The 20,045-nt window shown below is 38.4% G+C and overlaps 1 protein-coding gene and 2 long non-coding RNA genes across 10 annotated transcripts in view; 1 reads left to right on the top strand and 2 right to left on the bottom strand.

The window, feature by feature from the left end:
- The window catches only part of becn1 (beclin 1, autophagy related), a 212,659-nt gene that overhangs the window by 75,575 nt on the left and 117,039 nt on the right, over positions 1 to 20,045 (top strand). The gene's annotated exons all lie outside the window — the stretch shown is intronic.
- LOC309485870 lies at positions 2,772 to 10,025 on the bottom strand. Of its 4 annotated transcripts, XR_014201287.1 has the most exons (6): positions 9,535 to 10,025; positions 9,077 to 9,142; positions 8,758 to 8,813; positions 8,453 to 8,534; positions 7,975 to 8,105; positions 2,772 to 2,849 (listed from the first exon to the last, which is right to left on the bottom strand). It is a non-coding gene; the product is annotated as an uncharacterized lncRNA (long non-coding RNA). The 4 variants fall into 4 exon arrangements; XR_014201286.1 differs by having other exon boundaries at positions 7,975 to 8,534; XR_014201288.1 differs by having other exon boundaries at positions 7,975 to 8,813; positions 9,535 to 9,590; positions 9,692 to 10,025.
- LOC309485874 lies at positions 11,753 to 18,539 on the bottom strand. The gene is made up of 3 exons (XR_014201292.1): positions 17,986 to 18,539; positions 13,781 to 17,712; positions 11,753 to 12,079 (listed from the first exon to the last, which is right to left on the bottom strand). It is a non-coding gene; the product is annotated as an uncharacterized lncRNA (long non-coding RNA).

Raw genomic sequence — 20,045 nt, 5'->3', positions numbered from 1 at the left:
GGGCCCTGGTGGTGTTCTGACATGCTCTGACATTTGTGTTTTTTTCTGTTACTAGTGACATTTTCATGGCTAAAGTCTGATTACACTGTATTCAGCACAAACTCTGCTACAATAATATATCAGCAGCATGTATGTAAAAGTTTGTAGTTTTGAGATAATGACATTTATGCGTGGTTTGTGAAAATACAAAAAAAAATTCTCACTGAAATAAGGCCATGAAACCCATACTGATTATTTCTTCACAAGACTTTTGAAAATTGTATGACATAGCCTAGAATATTTGCTCCAAAACTATGTGAAAATCACCCTGACTGCTCATTCAGATAAGACAATATATTGATTTAAAATTTCTAAGACGTGTTTTGTGTGACAAAGCCATATGCGAAGAGGCGTGATCATCTCATGAATATGTAAGCTTTTAACACCTGAGAAAGACAAAGACACTCCCCTAACTGCCCTATTAGGAGCGATCAGGCCCTGTCATTCAGAGCAACCTTGCACAAAGAATGAGGAGATTTAAAAAAGAATGGCTTTTAGATTGTTTGGATTTATTTACAACACAACACAATCCAAAAATACAAATGACAAAAGAGCACATTGAAAACAATGATCCAAAGACAGAGACCTTTGTGCCATTCCTAAAAACATTGTACATACCTTTAATTTCCAAGGTGTTTGATTTTCACTTTACCATGTTCATGTACAGAGACTCATGTGAATGTTGAAGTCAGCAGGACTCAGTTGCATCTGGTCCCTGAAAGAAAAAAAAAAAGAAAAAACTGTGAACATACTGATATCAAGAGAAACTATAGGGCTGCACGATTTTGGGAATAGATTTGAGATTTTTCTGGTTAAAATTTCTTTTTAAAATTCACAGAATACACACACACACGTTTCCAACAATATATAATGAACACCAGGTTTGTTGTGCCTTGTAGGCATAGGCTACGCAGTGCTGCATAAAATAATAATAACAATAAATAAAATCTTCCAAAAGATTTCAAGAACAACTACGCTAGAGAAAAATATATTGATTATCATATGTTACTTCAAATGTTTCCATTCGTTATGATGATATGAAATGAGATAATAGTAAAAACATAAAGCCTAATGTTTGGTGCATTTTTCCTTTCAAAACGCAATCGCGCTCCAAAATATGATACATTAAAACCCACAGCGCGCTCCAAAATATGATACATTAAAACCCACAGCGCGCTCCAAAATATGATACATTCAAACCCACAGCGCGCTCCAAAATATGATACATTCAAACGCCATCGCGCTCCAAAATATTAAACATTATGGTTATACATATCTATGTTTTAGCAGATATCCACAAACAGTATTTAACAGGAAACACGGGTCTAAATAGTATAATATTCACCATATATCTAGCAACAGTTCAACTGCAATGTGAAGTTTATGCAACAATACCATAAACTAATAAGTAAGAATTTCTTACCTTACATCTTTCTTGTCTTCAAATCGCGTTCTTCTTCTTCTGAGGTAAATCCAATGTAAGCTCAGACGTGTCTTCCAAACTCGACGAAAAGCAGAGACTTGTGAAGTGTTTTGGTGTTTTTTGTTTGAGGTAACGATGGCGTTCGCATCCCATGTGGAGATTTGCATGTGAATCACTTTTGCGCGAGTGGGCGTGTCGAATTAAAAAGTAATTAGCAAGCGTTTGAGATACTGGACATCCTGTTGGTTTTATACAAATTACTTAAACAGAGAATATTTGTTTGCAGTTTGAATCCGATCATTTAAAAGTACACACTTAAATGTGTATAAAGGTATATGGCTCATAAATGTGTGAGAAGGATTCGCTGAGTTTTGTTTCAGTTTATAGACGTGCTCAAGAAAAAAAAGTTCACCGTGACGGAGAGGCAGAACGCACACCCTGTTTATTTTCTTTATTTTACAAAGCACAATGTTTTGATTTGATTGTAAGTGGACACATACAAAAGTAGAAATATCACAGATTATTTTTTTATATTTCTTTTTTCTGTATAACCATAAATGACGGAGTAATTTAAGTTTGTTGCTGCTATGTGAAAAAAATCCAGCAAAACGCGTCGGCGCGTTTCTCGACCTCAGAGGGTTAAAGTTCAAACAATAATCAGAGATTATGTCTAGTACAACCCTGCTGAAAAAAACAATAGAAACCATTACAGAATTGCTAATGGTTTCCACTACAAAACCATTACAAACCATCAGCCGTTAACCATTAAAACCATTACCAAGTGGAGTCCATTACGTAGTGTGTTTTGGGCCAAATTCCATTAGGATTTATTGGTTTTAAGGGTTTCCATTACAAATTTGTATTGGTCTGTATTTTAATGGTTTCCATTACAGTTTTGTATTGGTTCTGATGGTTTCATTACAAATTTGTATTGGTCTTGAATTGCACATATTTAATGGTTTCCATTACAGTTTTGTATTGGTTCTGATGGTTTCATTACAAATTTGTATTGGTCTTGATTTGCACATATTTAATGGTTTCCATTACAGTTTTGTATTGGCTAAGATTTGTAGGTTTAATGCTTTTAGCTGTTAATAATTAGGACATTAATTATATTTTTAATAAATTAATGTGAATTATAACTACTATTATACACAATTGATATAAACTTCACACCAACTTTTCAATAGCTTACAGCTCAGGTTTTGTTTTGCAAAGAATGAAGAACTTGCACCTGAAATAAAAGTTATAGTATTAAGACCTGCTTTTTTACTCAACCCAGCTGGAAATAAACATCTGACACAAAACATTAATATTACATTTTTATTATTTGATTCACAGTTATTCTTTTACATTGTGTGGCTTCACTGGGGCTGACTGATTAGACCTGCAAAAAGAAGGAGAATTCATTAGGACAATGTACCTCTTAAACCACATTACCAGTACATAAGATTATCCATACATACATTATACATTTAAATATATTCATCCAACATCTTTGGGCATACTTTGATACCCATTTTTCTGTGGGTATCATGACAAAACCAACAACAAAAAAAACATTAATATGCAGAATAAGACCATTTTAGCTAATTTAAAAGTAGAGGTCGACCATTATATTGGTTTTACTGATTAGTTGGCACCAATAGGTAGCAGGCAGGCTTGGCAGAGTTACTTTAAAAATGTATTCTGTTACAGTTACAAATTACTTTTAAAAAAAGTATTCAGTAACAATCCAACTACCACAATGTGAAAGTAATGTAATCTGGTTACTTTTGGATTACTTTAAGGTCACATATATAAATAAAGTTAACGTAAAAATGATTTTATTTATTAAGAATTTGGTCCAGTGTACAATATTTGCAAAATATAAACTATTCAAGAAAATGTCATATAGCTGTAAGTAACTACAGTGCTATGCATAAGTTTAGACACCCATGCTAAAGTTGACTAAAAAAGAGGAATAAAAAAATCATCTTTTGGAAATTGAACTTAATGCCTTAATTAAAAAAAAATAGGAAAAATCCAACCTTTAAGGACACCAATTTTCTTTGTGAATGAATAATGTATCGTAAATAAATAAATGTTCTTCCTTAAAATACAGGGTGCATAAGTCTGGACACCCCTATGTTAAATTCCCATAGAGGCAGGCAGATTTTTATTTTTAAAGGCCAGTTACTTCATGGATCCAGGATACTATGCATCCTGATAAAGTTCCCTTGGCCTTTGGGCCATCCTTAAAAATATTTTGGTTTGCAGTAACAGCAAAAAAAAAGAAAAAAAGGGACGGTAGGTAGGTCTATATTTTTTTATATATAAAAAAAATAATATAAAAAAGTATATATATTATTATTTTATTTATTTTTTAAATCGGGGTCGGGATACATTTTTCACCTATGTCTAGGGGCTGTTTACACCAGGCCACTTCATGCGTTTTCTCAGATCGGATTCCAATCTGATTTATCAAAACGATTCCATTTACACCTGGTTACATAAATGTGTGTTGTTGTTTTTTTGCTGATATAAATCCGATCTTCAATTCCCGCTATATGCAGATTTAATGGAGTGCATGTCACCGAAAGCAACGAGATACATTCTTTTATTGATCATTAGCTAAAATTTCTGAATCAAAGCCCGCAATAAGAGAAAGCAGAAACAGCCCTGGTAAGATCATTTCGTTTCTTTACATTTAATGAAGATGATTGTGTGTTAAAGCGCCTGCGACTTACTTTCACTTTGATTTGCAATAGTTTGCACGTTGATGCAGCTTCTCATCTGCGGCGAGTGTGTTGCAGTAGCGTCGTCATATATAGCCTATAATACGCTCTCGCATATTTATTTTTTAATCAACAACATATAAAAATGAAATAATCTTTAGAGTAAAGCCGCAGCCATCATTACCAAGCGCGAACCATTGACAGTGAATGAAACGAAGTGAACTTAGCTTGCAGGCTGTAGTGTGATGCGTTAACCAATGGTGTAAACATAATCATAGATGACGCGCCACAGGTTTTTATTTAAAAGAAAGAACGTAGCTTATGTTTGTATGTAGGTCTAGGCAATTTATATTCACAATACTTAACTACTATTATTTTATTGCATTTGTATTAGTTGTTTTAAGAGTTAAAAAAAATCGGTCGGTCTTAACGCAAGTTTACAACCGGCAAGTCGGTCGGACTAAAAGGGAAAAAAAATAAATAATTGGGTCGGTACTAAATTGACAGGGTCGGTCGGGTTACGGCAAACAAGAATATTTTTAAGGATGGCCGAGTTAAAATAGCCCCACATCATCACATAGCCTTCACCATACCTAGAGATTGGCATGGTTTTATTTCAGTTAGCCTAATAGCTGGTTTGATTTGCATTGAGAGATGATCTTATGGAAAGTACTCCATGCCAATCTCTAGTTATGGTGAAGGCTATGTGATGATGTGAAAATGAATATTCGAATGTGGAAAAACGCCCTCGGTAGCAGAGGTGCGGCTGTCTGCTTTGCGAGTGGGCACGCTGCCTAAGGGGTCAGGGACGGGGTAACAGGAAGAAGCGTTAACGTTAAACAGAAACATTACTAAAGTGTAGGCTACTGTACTGACTGAATAGATATTGCATGAATAAGGTAGGTTAGATACAGCAGTTTCATGCACTACAGGCTTCCACTGGTTTGATTATTTACCGTTTCATGTCAAGGAAAAGTTCCATGTTTACCACAGCACAGCTCGCTCGGAGCGTTCAATGTCGGTTCTATATACTGTAAAACTTCAATTAATGTTAATAATATTTGTTTCAATCACTGAATGAAGCCTGCTATATAAGAGTCGCGACCTTAAATTGCTTGCACAAAACTCTTGATCAGCACTCAACATTTGCTTATTGTTGTTGTTCTTTTAAACCGTTATGCGCAGAGAGCGTGACGAGCTCATTCGCGCCGCAAGACCTCCAGACGCGCGTAAACGCGTCTTTACATTGACTTAACATTGAAATCACTCGCGCCAGACGCTCTATTCGCTTGAGGACTCGATGCTCTATTCGCTCTACCTAGCTTGAGGGTGAGGCTGAGAGAGAGAAAGAGTGCCTGCGAGCGAGCGAGAGTGAGGTCTGCGGTCTTGGCCATTAGTTGATTTACTTGTTTTTGTGTAGGTAATACGTTGTCAAATATGTTTAAACTTAAATAAACTACCTATACATGAATATCAGATGATGTCACCAACGTCTCCTCACTGACGTCACTCACTTCTAAAACTTGTCTGCCGCCATCTTGAGTACCTTATTCGGCAAGATCGATATGTCAGTTGCAAAGGAACTAGCTAGCTATGCTTTCACAACACGGTAACATAAATATAACTTAAATGTAACATAACATAAATCTGTAACGTTCGTTATTTTGAATAGAAATCATCACTCAAAAAGCATTCATTCACGTCTTCTCCGGTTTATTTGTGTTCAAATACATGCAATACAGTATCCGCCAGGGCTATTAGTCCAATGGTAATCAGTGTTTGGTGTAGGCAATCAGTACAGTGATTGATATGACCAATGAAAACTTTAGAATCAGCTGCAGGGCGGGATTTCCGCTGAAGTGGTTTGAAAAAAAAAAAAAAAAATCACGCTTCTGTTCTGCCTGCGGTCCTGCATGACTTCCTCATTCTGACATCCGTGATAACAAAGCTAAAGTAACATCTCTTCACCTGAAACAAGAAGCTAATAAATGCACGGTTTGAAGTATATGTGATTTGTGTGTGATTTTCGTGCGATTGGGGAATTTTCATATGAATAAAGAATGTTTACAGTATGCATGCTAGGTAAGGATAGGCCATAGCTTCATATAAAATGTTAAATATAACATATTTCAAAATGTTTTTTTGACTTGAAACCATTTTAAACCGCGACCGGAATATGATACAAATCCTCGATGGTGTTTTAAAGTGAGTTAAAAGTAAAAGTGTAATATTAATCAATTAAATTGTGTCATGTAACTTTATGCTACCTGTTGTGCTAATGCACCTGCTGCAGGAGCTATTCTATTCCATACAATAATTTTTGTTAAAGAATTCAAATAATGTTTCAAGAATAGTTATTTTTTTGTTTGTTTTCTAACAAGACTTGAGATAATAGGTTTGTCAGTACCATAGACAGTACTCGGTAGGTACTCAAGATGGCGGCCGTCAACTGGAAAAAGAGCGGATGACGTAAGAGGTCACGTGACTGATATTCATGAATACAAGTAGTTATGTCTCTTTGTATTAATTTGTCCTGTTATTGACGTAATGCGCGTCATTGACAAAATGCGGAACCAGATGTTACAATAGTTCGACTATAGGCTATTTGGTTTTTTTTTAGAGGGAATAGTCGAATGTCATTTTTGAGAAATTTTGACAGCCCTAATGAGTATTACATGCACACAGTGTTGCCTGGGGCTTGTGCGCTAGTGACCGACAACACAGAAACGAAGAGACAGCTAGCTGCCCTGCTGGAGTTACATCGTATGCCGGTGGAGCTATGTGGCGACATATAATACATAATACATAGTTTTATTTTAAAACGGGAGCTTTACACACAACCTTATCAGAGCTAATGATAATGACCTGTATTGTTATATATTTATGTAGTCTTGATTTGGGTGTGTACAGTGGTTTTACATTTAAAAGGGTTGTAAATCTAGTTCAAGTAGCCTAAATTTTAGCACGCCATAGTCAACTTTTGCTGTAAAAATGCTGTATGGCTAGTAACTTTGGAAAACCACTAAAAGTTAATGTCAAGCCCTGGTTATCAGTATCGATCCTCCTAATATTCCATATGTGTCCCCGTAAAACGGTGTCCTCATAGACCAGGATTCTGTCAAACTAACACAACACACTGAGATTCTGTAGTCAAGTTAAACATCAGGAACATGTTCTTATGATGTCCCCATAAAACTGTGTCCTCATAAAACTGGTGTAAGACACACACAACCTGACATAATAAACACCCATATTATGTGATGCATTAAAGCCATGAACATATTGTTTTATCATTCATACCTATCTGTGGTAGTGATATTGCAGTATAGGCCTCTGTGAAGTCAGGCTATGTAAAGACTATGCCGTGTTATTTTACAGTTGATTACTCAATTTCTGTACCTAAATTAGACTTACCTGGAATATGAGGCAAAGCTTATTTCACATCTTTGTTACATTTTTTTACCTATGCTTGCAATTTATTATTTTCTATGCAGATGCAAACCCCTACAAAATCACACCAATCATTCTAGAATGATAAATTATTTCCAAATAGCGCTATTTAAGTCATTTGGTGAAATAGTTTTTATTGAGATATTGCATTATATATTGCAGAAAAAATGAAATATTGCAATATCAGTTTTTTTGCAATATCGTGCAGGACTATTACCGTGGGTCATTTTTAACCTTTAATATTACCTTATAATAATAAAACAAGTAAAATCATCACTGTAAATAACACATAATGTACCTGCTTTATTAAACAGTGTCACTTAAGCATGGACACACTGAACTCACCTTTATAATGATTGCTGAATCTGCCCTGGAGCTCATCTTTGTCATTCTCCCGAAGTGTAAACTGTATGTCCTCCTCCAGATCTTGATCTTCTCCTTCACTGACTCACTTCAGGCATTATCTCATGTGTCTGCTGTCAAAGAAAAAGACCCTCAATAATCCTGACCATTGCATTTCTTTTGACATATTATTCAACAAGCTTAAACTTAAGACATAAACTGTGTTTAAGTGAATACTCTCCAAGCTCCAAGGAATATATCGTAAATTAAATTCGGGAGAACCGACCACAAATGTGCAGCATATATTGTCCTTTTTCATACTCTTACAGCGGATTGCAAAGGGAAAAAAAAGAAAATGATCACGAGGAAAAGAAAGCAGCGACTGAAAAGAGCTCTTGCCATAGATATTCTTGTTATAACATGTCACGTTAAAATACCAAGTATAACGTTATTCTATAGTGGCAGCTATTGTGAAACTCACATTCTTCATCTACTGAGTGTGGATGGCATCAAGGTCTTGTCCTGAAGAATCACAGGGCCAAACGCTAGGGATTATGTCTCATCTGATAACAAGAGCATAGCCATAAGTTTAAGAACTCTAATGATATCTTTACCCCCTGATATTGCATTGGGGATATAAATTCAGACATTTTAAAGGCTAAGAGTATGAGCCACAGCTGGCCAGATATCTGTGAAAAATAACTTGCGTGCCTGAACCACATTTAGCATTTAAAAGTAAAAAGAATTTAAGTATTTATCAGTAAAAAATACATACAAAATAAATACCCCTGAGTTGGACAGTATGGTGTCTGTCTCATTGGCCAACATAATTCAAAACAGACCTAGAGAAATAAAAATAAAATATACCAATGACCATGATATCCTGTTATCATAATAGTTCAATTAATTATTATAACTACGACCATTATAACATTATATTTGTCGCCTATTATTTAGCTGATTATTTAGCCTACAGGCTTCTCAAGGACAATCTGACCTGGGGTTAATGATTTTAAAATGTGAGACTTCTTTCAAAAGCATAAATCTTACAGACCCCAGACTTTTGGACAGTAGTGCACTGTATGTTTGAGGTGGTTTTGCTTACTAGTCATATGGTTCATAGCTGTGGAGATTTTCTTGGACGGGGGTGCAGCAGGCCAGGCATGATGATCTAGAACATAACATGCTATTTGTCACAGAGCCAACAATGTTACATAGGATTTACAATAGAACATTTACAAGCTAGAGCAGAGGTGAAATGCAGAAAAGAGAAAGAATTATATATATATATATATATATATATATATATAATTCTTAAGATAATGTATTGTGAAATAAAGTGACGTCACTGATTAACAGTACAGTGCATTCTTTTAGGTTAAATAAATTAGCTTACTTCCAATCACCCATTGACAAATTAACGTTTACCAGCAAAACAAAACTATCAAAAATTGTTATCTACACAAAGATGTGGTTAAACCCCCAAATTTTCATAAACAAGAGCTCCAGTCTATAGGCTAGTTAGCCTTAACTTAACGTAAATTAGGCCTAACTTAACGTTACCTCTTCTGAAAACGGTTGAGATGCTAACGGACTTTTTTGAAGACACAAAACCATTTCTATAAAGTAAATATTCAACAGAAGCGTGTCAATTACACGTAATAAAGGTGTCAGGGACGTTTGTATGTATTATTTGTGTGAATTTGTTGACTAAACTCACCTGAAAGCAGTGAAAACAACAGCGAGAGACGCGAGTTTTGCTGTTTGTCAGTTGATGACGTTTCCCCGTTTCCATCTGCTCTCGCGTGACGCGCTCGCTCCAGTGTTTGAATGTTCACGCGCATTAAAACACTTAAAAGTCACGCAGCACTTAAATAAACATCTAGAATTAAAACATATAACATCATTTAAAATACCATTAATATTAAATCATGAATTTTAAACTCATTGTGTAGGTCTATGACCCATTCATGTGCAAAATGTCAGACCCCAGTTTATATGCCAGGTTTTGTTACAATACTAATAATTGCGTTATATAACAATGGCAAACAAAACAAGAAACATTATTATTATATATATGTGATTATATATATATATATATATAGGCTATATATATATATATAGGATATATATATATATATATATATATATATATATATATATATATATATATATATATATATATATATATATATATATATATATGTGTGTGTGTGTAAGATGTTCATCAGCTTGGCCAGGCTGACCACCAAATTGTCCAGGCTGGGAAACCAGCTTCATCATACATGCCAGCTGGGAGACCAGATAAAACCAGCTAAGCCAGGCTGGGAGACCAACTAAAGCCAGCTACTTCCATCTTAAACCAGCTAAGACCAGCCAACCAGCTTAAGCAGGTTTTAGCTGGATTTTTCAGCAGGGAGGCCAGGTGTTGATGAGGAAGAGAGCCAAACAGCCAATGTAACGGGTAACGTTACGCTATCGAGCTTATTATCCAGTAGGATTGTCTCGATTATTTTAATAAATTTGATTATTAAAAAAGAAAAAGAAAAACTTTAGTAGCCTACATACGGCGGAGGTGATCCAGCAAAGTCTGACATACTTATTGAAGAATAACTTTTGATTTTTAATAGACAAATAAATAAATAAAAACCCAGAGAAAAGGAGAAGAATTCTCATCGGATATCAAAATAAAAGTCTTCACACAACATATACCTGTTAAATAAAAGTATTACAGTGAAACAGATGAGACAGTGGTCATAAGTTTCATATTTCTTTGTCATTTTATTTTTTGTAGCGCCTATTTTTAAAAGGTTATTTAAAAACTTTAAGAAAAGCATTTTGAATAGCTTGTAGCAGTGTGCTACATATTGTGTACTGTTGTTAAACAGTAGCCTAGTGTTCAAATATACATTTCAATATTATAAAATACATTATTTGTGATATATAACTATGAACCTACGTGAATATGTGTATGAGCAGACCTACACACAACCATACCTTAAACAGAGATGTTGCTTTTAAAGGCATGCAGTGGAACAGAGTCAGACTCCTAGACCATAGGACAGGCAGCACGAAGCAGAACACTCCTGATCCCGTCAGTGATTGAACTACAGCCTGACATGGACACTGCTTTGACTGCCACAGGAACTACCACAAAACCTGAGGCCATGCTCATGATTATGAGCCATGCAGCAAAGCATAAAATAACTGGCTGCCAGTTACATGATTTACTGCAGTTGATAAATAAATTGTTTGGGCAAGAGGTTGTACCTCGATCCAAGTATCTTTTTAACAGAGTGTTTAAAAACAGTTGTGAGAAAGTAGAATTTCAGTTCTACTGTGAAAGGTGTCACTTAAACATAGGAACAGTCCAGGAAATCAGTGACAAACAAATTATATATTAATATCATCAAACCAAAGAAAACACTAAATTTGTTGGAGACTTAATGGTTCATATTGGTGTCCAGTAGATACCAACATGTAACCTATAAGTTGCCAAAGGTGTTCTATTGGTCCTTAATGGTATCCAATAGAAAAAACATGCCACCAATAGAAGAAAGCAAATCACCAATAGAGACCTACTAGGACCATTACAGTTTCCATTAAAACCAATACAGACAAATAGACAAAATATGCCACCAATAGAAAAAAGTAAATTACCAATAGAGACCCACTAGGACCATTACAGTTTCCATTAAAACCAATACAGTTTCCAATACAACCATTAAAACCATTAGCAATTCTGTAATGGTTTCTATTGTTTTTTTCAGCAGGGAATGAAATAATGCCGTCCCAATGCTTGCTATTATCTCTATAATATTTTGATCTAGTCCCCTATAGTTAATAATATAACTATATAACAACTTGAATAAAGCTGAAACGGTAACCAGAGGTTATGGCTAGTACTATAAAATAATGCCGCCCCAATGCTTATTATTTTAATAGTATTTTTATCTAGCCCCCTATAGTGAATGCGACTGCATAAGTAAGAAATCTAGAATCTCTCCTGACGTGCCCCATGCTCAATCTAATCTGAGATCTAGTATCCACATAATCCTGGAAGCAGATTTGCAGTAACAATCGATACTACATAATCTACGAGTTAAACCTGTTAAACTGCACCAGTGCGTCGGCGCACTGAAGCATTTTTTTATTTATTTAGTTCAAAGTTACTATCAGATTAAATGTTTTACCTTGACAAACTATACATCATTAAAAAGATATAAGATTCAAGTTTCAGTATTTGACAACTATTGTATTCTGAGAAACTTATAGTGACAGTTATGTCTTAATTTGTGTCAGGAGTTATGAAATGAAAAAATGCGTTGATCCCTTTAATATGAATTATGACCGTCAGCTGGTCCATTCATAAAAAAAAAACTCCGTGCTGTCGTCATGACAGTGCTATACAAAACAACGTCCCTCAGGGCTTTTAGCTCAAAAATGTGCAGACTTGGAGAAATATTTATATATTCTCATAGATTTACATCATATTTCTATAGACAGGAATAATATTTCTTGAATTTATACCCAAATGCGTCGATGTAATCATTATGAGCGCTTCTTACTGAGATGTGCTGTGTTTTCAATTCATACCAATAGCCTGAGGGCGCTATATGCACAAAAATACTCCATATATGGAACATGAAGAAGAGACATAATCATGTGACCTTCAAGGACGTCACTGATAGCAGCTACACACAAAGCTAACACAGAGATCGCTGTAATATGCAGATATAGACGTTTTGAAGACAATAAACATGATAGCAATTAATGATATTTGAGTGTTCTTCAAGCAATGCCAGGTATTTTTATAATAATAGATTATATTTATAATGTAATGCTAATCGATATAGACTTTATCATCGTGCATACTATAAATAATATATTTTCTTTCTGATTTTTTTTTATCTGAAGCCAAATTAGATCACTGAAGATTATTTAAAACACTCGACTTGAGTTATGAAATAAGTTTGAAGCACAAACATAGTTTTAATCTCATAAATGGTCGTGTATTGATGGTGTGCTAAGCTAACATGCTAGCTAGCTCAGGTGCACCTGTCACCTAGAAGTTATTCTTTTATGGGTTTTTTTCTAAATAGTAATGCTTTTCTGAAATGTTTTAGTGCATTTGATACAGTTTCAAATGTAAGTAAGAACTTTGATAAAATAAAATAGGGACTGAAACCCTATGAATAGCCTGTGAATAGCCAGTCGTTAGTAACTATAATGCAGACAAAAGATATGCATATTTAGATCCATAACCAGGCTGGAGAGGTGTGTGAATGTGTACTGGGGAGACTGAGACTGAATGGGGCTCGTTTGCACCACAAAACAATAGAGACAATAGACTGAATAGATGACTTAGATGATGACTAAACATCAGTAGCATTTTTAGAGTCTAATCAAAATAAAATCATTTGACATGATCTTGAAAAACATTTAACTAAATACAGAGTTTTAGACTTATCATTTTCAGATTTTAAATATAACATGGTCACACATATGGCTTTAGCTGCAGTGCATTTCTAGATTGCTACAGGGCCAACTTCAATTTTATTTTCATGAAGATGTTTCATAAAAATAAATTTCTAATAACTTTACAAAAGTTTGAAGCTATTTAAAAAAAATATTTTCATTATGACAATAATTAATTCTACATTTACAATAAACTACCAGGTGTCAGCTTTCAAATGAGATTATACTTGTGCTTTTAGTGCAAAGGGTTCATGAACTGTATGTGTTTCAGTTTGGGTATGTCATTTCTGGGGATTTTTCAAAAGTGGCGTTGCAGCTTAACAGGTTAAACATTTCAGAGTAAGTCAGAATAAATTCAAATGTAACAATTTATTATTAGTCAGGTAAATGTATCATGCCAATTGACCTATCTGTAAGCAGGTCAATTGGCATGTTGCTAACTCGGACAAACAAACGGAGTGGCTAACTGTCTTACAATGACAGCTGTCTCAAGATGTTTTTGATAAATTGGACACAGATGGTCAACCTCTCGTCGAGGAGCATTGAAGTGGGACTTAAATATGCCATGAGGGATATATAAAAGATTTTAAAATAAATATGGTGGGTAACAAGATTAATTTGGAAGTGAGGGTTTACAGATCAGAATGCAATGACAACATCCAGGATCAACACTGTTCATGTACCAAAGGGTAAGATTAAATTAATTTACATTTAACCAGTTTAATATGGAGAGGCACTGAAATGAAGACCTTCGTTTGTGTTTTTGACCTACACTGTACATGACGTGAGAACATTTCGCAATTTAGGTTGTACGTTAACATGGATTCACTAACTTTAATGTTAATTGTAACTTAATGAGAGTATGACAACCTCAAAATTTATATTTTTGTCTTAATTGAGATGGAATCCTTAGGGAACCAGGTTACCGCGTTCACATCATTGATATTATGAATAAACCGGGCTTCAGTCGTATTGTGCAGATAATTGGTCCGTTCTCGCAAATCCTATCACACTTTTGAAACGCGCTGGTGAATGCACGCACAATATGGTGATTCAATACATGAATACCCATGCCCATCCTCTCAGGATTCCTGGAATCAGTGTTACAAGTACCCCAGGCACATTGTTTTACCATTTTTGTAGCATAAACATCATCAAACCGATGAGAGCTTTGGATCTTCCAATGTTTCTCTATGGTGCTGAAACCTAAAGATGTCCGAGTTCCGGTCCCTGTGCAACTGATACTCAACTGCCATTGGCTCATCTGCATTCGAGGGGAGGGGCTTATTGGGGCTTATTGGTCAATTACATAACCAATTCAAAGAGAATCAATACATAACATCAAATGCTCTGAAGTAAAGAGTAAAATATGCATATCTGACCTCAGGAAAATACAATGCTGAGATTGAAATATATCAACAAGTTATTTTTCAATATGAAAAATAACTTATGTTGATTCAATGGATTCATTGCATTTTGGGAGGAAAAAAAAGTGTCATGAATTTATTGCATTTTTGGGAAAAAATAATAATCCGTTTTTATAATAAATCTAAGAAAATTAAAATCTGGATTTGAATTGATGTTATTATAACCTAAAGATGCTATGTGAAAGTTTGAAACAGAAAATAGTGGTTTTCATCTTGCCACTTTCTTGGTAAAGAAAACGTCTCAGGTTACGTATGTAACCCTGGTTCCCTGAGAGGGAACGAGACGCTACGTCGAGACGCGGTGGGAACGCCCTGCGTGATTGCGTCGTGAAGCACGTGTATAATCAGTCCAATGGAAAGACGAGATGTCATAGGCGGGTGACGTCATCGACCAGGAAACTATAAAGCACTCATGAAAACATACCGCGACAGCTTCTGAAAAGCCGAAGCAAGTCGATCACAGGCATGCAGGGAGTATGGCAGGGCGACGCAGCGTCTCGTTCCCTCTCAGGGAACCAGGGTTACATACGTAACCTGAGACGTTCCCTTTCAAGGGAACTCGAGCTGCGTCGAGACGCAGTGGGAACCCTATACTCAAGACGCCATATGACAAATGCCTGTTCTGTATGAAGACCATGCGCACACTAGGAAACAAGCACCCTAGACCCTGGAGTGGAGCCTAGGTTCAAGTCATAAAATCTAACAAATGTATGCGGTGAGGACCTGCCTGCCGCATTGCAGATGTCATAGAGTGAAACTCCTGATAATAAAGCCTTAGAGACAGCCATACTCCTGGTAGAATGGGCCGGGACAGCCAAAGGTGAAGGCTGTCCGGCCGCTTCATAAGCAAGTGAGATAGCCTCAACTACTCACTTGCTCATTATCTGTTTAGATGCTGGGCAACTTATCTTAGGTAACCCGAAGCAGACAAATAACTGCTCTTATATATAAGCCACAGGGCAGCTCTGTGGACATAAGCATCCAAAGCCCGGATAGGGCATAACAGATTAAGTTTTTCCTCATCTGGAGGTGGAGGACAGAAGGCCTGCAGCACAAATTACCCGCAAATTTAGTAGGGACCTAGGAATACAACCCGGAAAGGGGTGAAGAAAGACTATCACCATACCAGGTGCAAATCTAAGTACGTGCAGGCCTCAGCCTCATGTACCACGGAGAAGACGAAATAAGGATCTCTCCTCAGAGATAACCCAGTAAAGAAACATTCATTGCAGAAATCAAGTACTGTACCATAGGGCAGATAGCAAGATTCAGAAGGCGTTCTCCGCACCAGGCAGAGAAAAGTTTCCATTGCAATGCATATTCAGTCTTCTCGTGGAGGGAGCTCTAGACTGGAGAATGGTCTCCACGACCTCAGTCGAGAGACCTGAATCTATGAGCTGGGCCCCCTCAGAGGCCGAGCCCACAGTATCCATAACTCCGGATGAGAGTAACTCCCGGGAGCAAAGATATCGGGAAATGCGTACAGGTGTAGCCTCAACCTCACCTAATACGTTGCATCCAGTTCAAGAAGAGCTGGATGCGTCAGGGAGAACCACATAGGGCAATGCGTTGTATAAAACGATGCAAAAGGTAGACTTGAGTTTTGACCAAAGTTCTCCAAAGGAGCTCCACCACCTCGGGGTGAAGTCTCCATTCCCCGGGCCTCAGCCCCCTGCCTCAACAGGATATCTGCTCTGATATACGAGACCATCAGTGTGTTGTCCGGAAGGACAAGCACATGGTGACCTCTCAGGTCTGGCAGGAAGTATTTGAGAGCTCGAAATACCACCATCATTTCTAGCTGATTTATGTGCTAAGAACGTTGATGGTCCTGCCAAAGACCTTTCTCAGAGCGGCCACTCATGACCGCCCCCCATCCCGTGAGGGAAGCATCCGTCGAAAGCGTTACGCGTCGACAAGAAGCCCCCAGCACTGGGCCCTGGGCGAGGAACCAAGGTTTCTTCCACATGACCAAGGCATCGCCGTGTGACCTTGATCGTGCGAAATGGATTTCCCCTCGGAGAAAACCCCTTGGTCCTGAGCCACCACTGCAGAGGTCTCATGTACAGAAGGCCAAAAGTGATTGCGTTGGACGCAGCTGCCATGAGCCCCAACAGTCTCTGAAACTGTTTCACAGTGAGTGACTGGCCTAGTTTTATCCCCTTTACGGCTGTGAGAATCGCAGAAATACGTGCAGGAGACAGGCGTGCTTGCATTATTGTCGAATCCCATAAAACACCCAGAAAAATGGTCCTCTGAGCTGGGAGGAGCACTCTCTTCTTGGCGTTGAGCCACAGCCCCAACCTCTCTATGTGAGACAGAACGACATCTCGATGCCGAACTGCCAACTGCTCGGACTGAGCTAAAATCAACCAATCGTCGAGATAATTTAATACGCGAATGCCCAGGAGTCTCAGAGGAGCCAGAGCTGCATCCACGCATTTTGTAAAGGTGCGGGGTGATAAAGACCCAGACTGTCTGCTGGGAGGAGGAACTCCTTCTATAGCTCCTTCTGCAGAAGTGTCAGTACTTCCTGCTCCATAACCAGAGCCTGCTCGGGGTCCACCACTGTGGGGAGGACCCCTAGAAATCTGGGCGGAAGAGAACCGAACTGAATTCTGAAACCCTTTTCTATAGTGTGTAGGACCCACTGAGAAATATGTGGCAGTAGTTTCCACGCTGCCAGAAATTCTACTAGGGGAACCAGTCTCTCGAGACTGGCCTCTGGATTTGGTTGAACAGTCACTTTGGTGCCCTGAAGCGGCGAACCGGCAGGGAACAACCGAACTGACCGTTCTACGCCCCTCCTCGGAGGATCGTATGGGGACGCTGACACCTCAGTGCCCTGAAACGGAGAACCGGCAGGGAACAACCGAACTGGCAGCGCTGCGACCCTCCTCAGAGAGTCGCACCCCAGAGGGTGCCGAGGAGAAACGATTTCTCAAAACCGTCCCTGCCCCGGAGGAACCTTCAGAAGCCTGATAGCCTCAGCGTCAGGACTTCTTGTCTAAATTTTATTAGAGATAACGGCAGTCCTCAGATCTTGCCTACCTCTAACTAGCTTTGTTCCTACGACCCTCCTCGGAGGATCGTTGGAAAAAGCAGGCACCTCGGTGCCCTGAAACAGCGCACCGGCAGGGAAACCGAACTGACTGCTCTACGACCCTCCTCAGAGGATCGTTTGGGGACGCTGACACCTCGGTGTCCTGAAATGGCGAACCGGCAGGAAAACCGAATTTGCAGCGTTGCGACCCTCCTCAGAGAGTCGCACCCCAGAGGGTGCCGAGGAGAAACGATTTCTCAAAACCATCCCTACCCCAGAGGGGACCGCCCTCAGAAGCCTGCAGCCTCGGTGTCAGGGCTTCTTCTTCCAAGCTATTTTTAGAGATAACAGTCCTCAGATCTTGCATATCTCTAACTGGCTAGACTGCGACCGCCACGGGGTTATGATGACGCCAACTCGGGAGAGAGTTAGCTCGCAAGCGTCTCTTTAACCCGAGGCACTGTCATACCATGATACTTAATACCCATAACATTACTATAGTAGAAGTTTGGGGATTAAACACATAAATAGAAACCGGTTATTCCACCTCAGTGTGGAGATAGGGAAAAAACGGCATTCCCCGACGAGGAGGCTGAGATATAGAGTTTTACTTATATTTTCACTCTCATAATAACCGGCTGGCCAGTAATATTTAACTTAGCAACAGCACTAGATAAAACCTCCTTTTAAAAGCTCCTCTTTATTCAACAGAGTTATGAGCTGACTTATTTATTTATTTATTGAAAACTCATAAACATCTGCTTTATTCTTTATATTTTTAATTGTTTTGTTCTCTTAACAAAAACACTAACGATACAAATTCCTCGGAACTGGAAATCGCAGCATGAGTGCCTCATCCCGGGGAGGAGAAACCGCAGAGCGTGCTTCTCCCCGAGATAAGGCACTGGATCTAACAGGTGAAGGCAGAGATAAGGCGGGGCCCGTCTCAAACCCCGCTGTACGATCCATTTGCGATCCCCAAGATGCGCGTCGACGCCGTGCCTCGGCAGCGGGACCCGCACCTCAGGGAGCACACACCGAACCGTCCTCCTTGAAGAACGGCCGGCGGGAGCGGAGTGTCCTCACGGACAGCTTCTCGCAATGCTCACAGTCAGCCCCCTCGAGAACTGACTGTTGGCATGCTCCACTCCCAAACAAGCAACACAAAGCTTTTTATTCTGAAGTGTGTGTCCCCACCTGTGATATAACGTGGGCAGGGAACAACACAACGCTCGCTTGCTCTCTTTTGCCATAATATATATATATATTGCAACTTGACAGACAGCAATAAATATGACAAGGACATAATACACAGATCGCTTGCTGAAGGCACAGAAGCTGTCACGGTCTGTTTTCATGAGTGCTTTATAGTTTCCTGGTCGATGACGTCACCCGCCTATGACATCTCGTCTTTCCATTGGACTGATTATACACGTGCTTCACGACGCAATCACGCAGGGCGTTCCCACCCCGCGTCTCGACGCAGCTCGAGTTCCCTTGAAAGGGAACACATTTTTACTCAAATTAATCAAAATGGATTTATCGCGTTTTGGAACCAAACTCTTCACACACATTATTATTTATATATATAAACACCAGGATATATACACTCAACTAAAGGATTATTAGGAACACCATACTAATACTGTGTTTGACCCCCTTTCACCTTCAGAACTGCCTTAATTCTACGTGGCATTGATTCAACAAGGTGCTGAAAGCATTCTTTAGAAATGTTGGCCCATATTGATAGGATAGCATCTTGCAGTTGATGGAGATTTGTGGGATGCACATCCAGGGCACGAAGCTCCCGTTCCACCACATCCCAAAGATGCTCTATTGGGTTGAGATCTGGTGACTGTGGGGGCCATTTTAGTACAGTGAACTCATTGTCATGTTCAAGAAACCAATTTGAAATGATTCGAGCTTTGTGACATGGTGCATTATCCTGCTGGAAGTAGCCATCAGAGGATGGGTACATGGTGGTCTAGGGTTGGGCGGTATTACGGTAATATCGGATACCGCGGGATCTTAAAATAGCACCGGTATCAGTTTCAATACCGTCATTACCGGCACTTATATAGCCTATAATATATATATAATTTATTTATTGCCTAAAAAATGCTTAT

This window comes from Leuciscus leuciscus (assembly GCF_965113295.1).
Source record: "Leuciscus leuciscus genome assembly, chromosome: 21".
Classification (NCBI taxonomy): domain Eukaryota; kingdom Metazoa; phylum Chordata; class Actinopteri; order Cypriniformes; family Leuciscidae; genus Leuciscus; species Leuciscus leuciscus.
This window is presented reverse-complemented; position numbering and strand designations above follow the sequence as displayed.